Source organism: Toxotes jaculatrix, chromosome 10 (genome assembly GCF_017976425.1).
Source record: "Toxotes jaculatrix isolate fToxJac2 chromosome 10, fToxJac2.pri, whole genome shotgun sequence".
Taxonomy (NCBI): domain Eukaryota; kingdom Metazoa; phylum Chordata; class Actinopteri; family Toxotidae; genus Toxotes; species Toxotes jaculatrix.
In genome coordinates, this window is record NC_054403.1 from 19,067,381 (window position 1) to 19,075,929 (window position 8,549).

The window sequence follows — 8,549 nt, forward strand, 5'->3', positions numbered from 1 at the left end:
CAGAAATAAATGGGACACTAGGAAATTAGGCAGAGACAATATCCGTTTGTGGGAAAAAGGCCACATTCAAATACTAAGAATGCGACCTTTCCTAACATCTTTACCATGAACGCTCGCTGCCAAACAAAGTTTTTTTTTTCTTTAATAATGAGCTAGCAACGATGATACTCGTTTGAAAGCGGACAGCGCTGAAGAACAGAATCACAGGGGTCAGTGTATATACAAACGGGTAGGAAAAATAGGTGGCGCTGTTGTCCGCGGTTAGCTGCTTCTTCGCACCGTTAGAGACGAAAATATGAAATTCTACAAAAGTAAAACAAGGCATATGTCTGCCCAATATCCAATTTTCCTGCAGCATAAGATTTTACGAGTATTTCTTTTTTTACGTAGGGGTAAGCAAGCTAAGTCTTCTTTAAGTTGCTTATTCGCTAATGTCCTTAACTCAAAATGTAGCCGTTGGGAATGTGAGGGGCCTCTGATCTGTCAGTTAACACCAGTAAAGTCTGATTAAATACACGTTTGAATCGGAAGCGAGAGCGGACTTTTGTAAACGAGGACATTAATATTAACCTTAACTTAATTTATTAACTGGTTATCCCTTTACTGGTATGGACTGACCTAAAAAAAGGGCTAAATTTAGCTATGTATTTAGTTAACCTGGTAGTAAAGTATAAGGTGCTGCAACTGGATAATCACACACCTTGTGTGTTTCTATTTTCTTCTTTTCACTAAAAAAACATCAACAAAAAAACGTCTCTTGCCCAGGGATGCCCCCAACATTTACATACAGCTGTACACCATATACTAAATGCATCAATTAAGTAATTAAGTGTAAATAACCATGGTGTGTGGACACGTGCATACAACTAATTATTTATATATCCATTTCTTTTCCATCTTACAATTAAGTTTGTCTTCCGCTTTTCATAAATGCAGTGTATGTTTTATTCACGCTTATATATACAGACATATCCCTTTATTCTTGAAGCCAATTTGTTGAACTTTAAATTCATCAATGTTCAACCCACAGAAAAATAACAGGAGCTTTCAATTACCAGCTAAGGTGACAGACAGGCTCTTCTTCTTGCTTAAATTGCTGAAAAAACTATGAGAGACCATAATACTTCTCCATGGGTTGGACCTCCTTAAACGATGCATCAGCTGTATATCTTAAAATCAAAGTGAGGCATCTGCACATTTGAACTGAATTGTGAGATGAAATGTGGTTGACACACCTGTACCAATGCATGTCTTATATATAAAATGTCAAAAATGTATTTCTTGCAGTGGAAATACTGGACAAGAGGTATAAGAAGGCACAGTAGCTTCAACACATTGTGTAATGTTTGCAATTGTATAAAAATAGCGATAAGACAAATAAAGTGGCCACTGAGTGTATTTTATAACATTCCCCAGATCAGATTCTGTTGTATTATCATATAAATCAGTTTCAGTTGATTTGTTAGGCAGCACTTTAGTATACAGCCTGCAAGTTACAGTGTCATTTCATAGTTTGAGTAAGGTACCAATAAAATACTTGGCAATTCCAGCTGGTGTTTAAATGTAAGAACAGTGGTAGCAAACAAGACTATGGGAAACAAGGGAGTAACATTCATTTTAGGGGAAATAAATTATACCATAAGTATTTATGTAAACACAAGGTACCTACTGCGCAGTACGGAGAAACAAAATTCAAGTTTGGGGAAAATGGTGCTAACGTCCTTATTGTTATTGTTTAATTAAAGAGCAAAAAAGGGAGAACAGCCGCACACTGTATTTCAGCCCACATACCTTATTCTTACTGTGCGATTAAAAGAATAAAAATGATAATTATTAGGTTCCTCATTAAATATTAAACATTAGCCATGGTTGTTCCACCCAGCTGTATGTTATATTATTACATGTCTTTATTATGTTATAGTTTTTCCTGCTTAGATGACAGTAGAAACCTTCCACATGTATGGGCTTGACAAAGGTACATTTGTTTTCAACTCTAGTTTCCCTATAGTGTGGGGTAATTGAATGCCCCTCTTTTATAGTGTATTTCCTCCTAAACACCACATTAATGTTTGTTGATGAGTGGAACTACAAATGTGGATTTTACAGAAAAAAGATATGTGGCCTGTAATACAATGTGCGGTTGCCCCCCCTTTTAGTCTTTAATTACACATGAAGAACAATGTTGTTAACACCATTTTCTCAGAACTCCAGTCTTCTGTACCCATTATTTACATTATTTGCATCGATTATCTGTAAACGCGGAGGCATTTTAGGACAGAAAAGAAACCGTGGTTCCACTGGGGCTCGAACCCAGGACCTTCTGCGTGTAAAGCAGACGTGATAACCGCTACACTATGGAACCAGCTGATTTCTAGCCGGATGAAGTAGTGGTAAAATATAAATATGTGTAGATGTGTACATCTACGTATATACATATTGTGTGTGTACATATATATGGAAATTATGGTAATACGATGTTCGGTTCAGTCTTTACGACATGATTAAAGCAGAACTACACCGGCAGCTCGCTGAGATTCACTAAGCCTACCCCTGCTTCGTGGCTGCGCGCTGCGGTCTAGCGAAACAAAAATATCCGTCAGCTTCAAGTCTCTCTAGTAAGTCATTTCGCTTGGATATTAACGCAGCGTTGGGTCTAAGCTGCTGGTGGTTTGGTTCAGTTGTGAGTCGAGTCCCTGCACGGTAGCTAACATCCACCAACCGAGCTGCCAGCTGCGAACTGAAATCACCACGCTGGACGAGTCGCCTACATATGTCCGTCCCTCCAGACCTGCCGCCTGCATGCACAGGAACTACCTGACTGACGGAGAAACGACTGGTGTTTGTAGTTTAAAAAGCTCGCTTTTCATGTGCACTCAGCGTGGACCAACGGCGCACATTTTCAAATGTGTGATTTTAATCATATAAACTTGTGGAAACGTCGTTTCCCACAGAACAGGACACTTTCTGATGCACCTTAACCATCTGACACTACTCAAAAATACAAAGCTCTTTATGGGGTTAGATAGCTATCTGACAGTGAGACCTCACTCACTGGAATGTACATGACATTTGACTTCATATATAATGTGTCCACAAATATGATATGTGTTTAAGTTTCCAATGCAGCTTACTAATATATACAGAGTTTAACAAAAAAACAGTGACTATGTACACTGTTTAGTCAACCAATGTGATGTGTTCATGTTTAATATTTTACAACTCATACACACCCCACTTCAAAGGTTTAAACATTACACATTGCTGGATGTGTGTGGCATTTAGTCAAGAAAAAGAACATTGTGGAGAAACAACATCACTGTGTATAATATTTAGTTTTTTAAATATGTTACTGAACGTGTAGGCTGATGCATCAATAGCTGCAAGGTCCTTTCCTATAGCAGGCCAATGGAAAATGTTTTCTCACCAGTTACTTGTCACCTTTTTTACTTCAAGGTCATTTGTCCTAACTGGAATAAAGACAATAAAATGGAAAGTCAACGTAGCTGATCTATTCATAGATTTGCATCTTAAAGATGATCTGTGACTATACTTTTTATACCAAAGAGTTTCCTGTTCTCACTCCTCTCTTGAATTTGTCTGCCTTCAGCATCATTCTTCCATTTTTAGCCATTTTGACTGTAGCTCTCAAGCTTCCTTAGGTGCCAGTGAGGGAAGGGCCGTAAGGCTGTGCTGGAAAATGTGGGGATGACAGCTGCATCTGTTTATCATGTGGGGTACAATAGCACACCTTGAGAGGCAGCCAGAGCTTGTATTCTCACTGATCCTGGCTCCAACACAACGGGCCAGAATTAATAGACAAGGCAGATTCATATGTGGGCAGGATCAAAATTCAAGATGTGCTAGATCTATTCCACAGGCTCTGAACTCACATACAATATGTGCATGAGACAGTGAAAAGCCATGATAATTATCTACTGATTTCCAGTATCATATATGGAATTAAAAATAAACAACAACAAATTAATAAAGATAGCTAATCAAACATGTATTATCCATCCTGCATATAACAATTATTTTCATTAGTGATCAATCTGTTTCAGCTGTTCCCTACAATGTTATTATTAAACTGAACATAAAACATTTTCTAGTGAATTTCAATAGATGACTGACCTGCCTTCCCTCAGCACTTCATCGAATGAACTTAAATGTGCCCTGTTTCTTATAAGTGGGTTCCACCCAAAATCCATATTCCTGCCAACAGTTTCATACTGTTCCCCTGATCTACAGGCAGTGACAGAGTCCCACAGAGTTTGACACTTAACCGACCCATTACCCCAAGTTATCTCTAAATCAAATCTGGACCCAACCCAGCCCGATAATATATGTCCCACTATGTGACCGGCATCTGTACTATTAATCAAACACATAGGTTACACAGTCACTCGCTTGAAAACTCATTCAGATTTTAAGCTGTTTTTGCAGAGTTTACACGATGGCTAGTCTGAGATTACCTGCCATTTAGCATTATATACTCTCCCAGATGTGCAAAACACTCGTCTCGTCATGACAGTTGTCTGTCCACATATCCAAGGTCAGTGCCCATTGCTATAAGTCAGCTGCATTCTTAGTTCTCAAATGACGAATTGAGGGGTGAAAGGTTGTGCTGTGGGCATTCACAATAAAAAAAACCTCTTGGTTTAGATGCTGATTTAGATTTAGTTTTTTTTTAACTGTCTGTGTGTGTGTGCGTGTGTGTGTTATTTATTTCGCCTACTACCCACCAACATTTAGTACATTTTCTGTTTGGTTACCCATCAATTACCCAACCAAGGACTCAGGACTGCCTGGACCATGTCCCAAGGAACACAGCAATGCACGAGCAAAGGCAGGGAGGAAGAAGGCTGCTAGCAAGTATATATATATATATATGATATACGAGGAAGGAAATGCGGGTTTGTTTGACCTCAAGGATTCACACAATGCATTGTGGAGAATGTAAACAATACAAGCAGAACATGAGCTACATTCAAATACTAGCTGATAACTCCACAGGGTACCTTTAATACCCCACACAGACTGACACAGTAACGCGTGTTACTTTACTTCAGTGAATTGCTTTTGCTATCAAGAGCAGAAATTAATTCAGTGATACCAAATGTTTAAACAGCATTTATCTAACTCATCATAAAAAGAGAGAGAGAGCAAGAAAGAAAGTGGGCACGCATTGACGATAAACAGAGTGCAAGCATGAGAACTGACAGAGGTGAAACTGACACTTAACTTTAAGCTGGTAATTATTTAATGTAATTCACTGTAATTCTGTGTCTGTATCTCTGTAGTCTTTGCTAACAGTAACAACCACTGTGACAGTTGTCTCATATGAATGGGTTCAGCTGAGTTGACCTGCATCATACACTTGTCTGCTGTCTGAAAGGGATTTAAGTAATGCAGTTTTGTATGTCAGGACATGTATGTCAAAAAAAACTGGACATAGCACTCTGTAAGATACTATATTCTTATCTTAGTTTATATCAAAGTGAAATCATTTCAAGGAGAATCTGGGAAAACGAAAGAGGGCATCACACATTTTTAATGCCTGTCTGTTGGAGATTACAGCTGTAGACAAGCTCGGTGAATTTAGATTTCTGTGGTGCATCACCTGAAGGTGTACACACATTCAGATTTTACCAATTTTCAGTCATAAGGTCTAATGTGTTTGAATTAATCATGACAGCCTGTAATAACTGAAGCTTCAATGAGGTGAAAGTTTTTATTCCTAATCTCTCACGCTCCACAAGTTACAGTGCCCATTGTCAGGAGCTTGTTTGGTGCAGACCACTGCAGATTCTGTGCAATCTTGAAAATAAGTCATCATTATAAAATTAGTGTTACTGTGGGACTTTGAACTGTGCAGCGTGTTCTCAGTTTAACTGAGCACACCATTTGGTGTTACACACCTGTGGCCTGTGGCCAATCCACGTCGACACACACACAGTGCATGCCATCTCTGTCAGTGGCACCCATCCACCTTCTCACAAGCCCTCTTGATCTTACCGGCCAGTTTTAATGTGCTACTGTTTTCAGACATCCCCCGCCCCCAAAAACTTCTGACCCAACCCCACTGCCTCGTTGTATTGGGATGGTAGTTGAAATCTAAGGAGCAGATAACTCAAAATGTGGGCACAAAAAAAACAAAACTCTCCACATGACTACATACCACAAGGGCTAAATGCATACTGGTGTGTCTTTTTGAATTTTGGGTTGAATGACTTTAGTGACTAAGTAGAGGTCAGCCCTCGCCATGTCTACTGATAGCAGAATAGTCTGTTTTAAACAATGTATTGTACCTGTAGCTGTTGTACGCGGGGACCGTTTGGTTAGCTGTGGATCCTCTGACACTGTTGCTTTGTCAGAACCTTTGGGTTACATCTCAGGTACTGAGATGGAACATGATTCCACCTTAACAGTGCAGATGAGCTTCAAAGGGGTAGTGAGACCATCTGCACAGTATCATAGACTTGCTGCAAAGACGTGGCCTACCCAAGCTCAAACCATTGCCTGCTTCCTTCTTGGTGTATTCTCACATCCCACTGGTTAAGGCTTTACCAATGGGAGGTTTCTATCCTGGCAAATCTGGTCTCAAATCTTTAACTCACTAACAGCAGCCCTGATTTGTTCACTGACTTAAGCCACTTTTACAAGCCTATAATAAGTTTCCAGGATTTCCGGACCTTATATGTCCTGCAACAGGTATCTCTGTAGGAGGTCTGTGTGTAATTACAGCTAAAGAATTAAAATAAAACAAGATGTTTCCAACTTCATAAGCATCTATGTCACTGATGATTATTAGATTTGTTTGTGCGCGCATGTTTTTTTTTTTTCCCACCTTCTATATTTGTACTTTTGGAACATCCAGTTTGTCTCGTCTAGTTTATCTGTTGCCAAGAGAACAAGGAATAGCGGTTTTTGATCTGCTTACTGTACATAAGCTCCCTTCAAACGACTTTACAAACTGTGATTTATTAGTACTGTAAAAATACGCTTGTCCCCAGGTTTGCTGTTGTTTATAAGGCTAAAATTTCAGATATTAATGACTCTGCGTGTTTTGGATGTTATGTCTACAGGTGATGTTTGTGCATGAGCACAAACATCTAAAATGCCCCCTCCTTGTATATAGCAACAGACCCCCACACTGCTTGTGCTCATTTTGCGTCTTTTTCAGCAACATTGTCCAGGTTAAATATTAACTTTCAAGCGCCTGAAAACTGTGGCTGAAATTCAGTATTTTATTCACACAGGAAATAAACAGAGGTTCTCAAACCGCTGTCCAAAACTTCCTGTCACAGCAAATTCACACATACACCCTCCAAAAAGTACAAAATATTACAGGACAAAACCCACTAAGAGAAACCTGTGATGCAGGTCATATTTTCTTAAAGCAAAATTACTCCACTGTCAGACATAGCTGTTTGAAGTTTACAGACAGGTGACAAATTAGAGGAAAAACCAACACTTCATAAAGTGTCTTAGTGAGGTGATGGGCCACCACGTGCTGCCAGAACAGCTTCAGTACGAATTGGCATTGATTCACATACAAGTCTATGGACTCTACAGGAGGGATGAATACCATTCTTCCAAGTGATGATCCCTCATTTGGTGTTTTGACGATGATGGTGGAGAGTGGTGTCTGACATGTCGGTTCAAAATCTCCCATAGGTGTTCAGTTGGGTTGAGAGCTGGAAATTGTGAAGGCTGTAGCATGTGACTCAAACCATTCAGTGACCCCTCATGCCTTATGGATAGAGGCATCGTCATCCTGCTTCTCCACTTATTTCTCAGGTTTTTCATTTACTTTGTCACCCGTCTGTAGTTATACTGTAGGTTTGTTATAGCCTTTGTCTGAACTGTGCAGCTGACTCAGACTCAGATTCAGTATGGGTAGATACACTGAGCAGCATAAGTAGCCAAAAAGCTCAAGAAGAACAAGAAATGATAACAGTCACTTGAAACATATGTTGTGGCTTTGTTCATCTTAAACCTTTATATTAGCTTTTTTTTTTTTTTTTTTTTAATATACATCGATGGCCACACTGGAATTGAAATAAGACAAATGCCACAGCTGTACAAGACTGCATGGAAATCAAATGGCTAAAAGGAGTGCGTCTAAAATTGTGACGTTTAAACAGTCTGCAAATCATCATTTCCAGTGTGACAGCCGACTATCAATACATTGTTAAAATAATGTGCGGTCATTTTAACTGGACTTAAATATACTCTTATTCAGTAATTATTTCACACCTTTTAAAGTGTCCTCCAAGCACCACGTCTGAGTCCTTGCCGAATCTTCGGAGGCAAAAAAGCGAGAAAGTCAGCCCCTGGAAGCGTTATTCATCTGACTCTAGCGAAGTCCCCTGCAATGAAAGATTCAAGCCCACCGACCACCAGTCTGTTTGTTATTCACCTGTAGGGCTTTACCCGGCGCTAGGACCCAGGGTGCGCGATTTTCATCTCCAGCTGCTGCAGACCGAAAACTGGCAATAAGGGAAGATCGCGAGGACAAGCCAAAATTGCATACTGTATTCATTCTA

At 39.6% G+C, this 8,549-nt stretch overlaps 1 non-coding gene across 1 annotated transcript; it reads right to left on the reverse strand.

Moving 5' to 3' along the window:
• Nucleotides 1–2,289: 2,289 nt before the first annotated feature.
• On the reverse strand, nt 2,290–2,362 carry trnav-uac. Its single transcript has one exon. It is a non-coding gene; the product is annotated as a tRNA-Val (tRNA).
• Between the last annotated feature and the right edge of the window lie 6,187 nt (nt 2,363–8,549).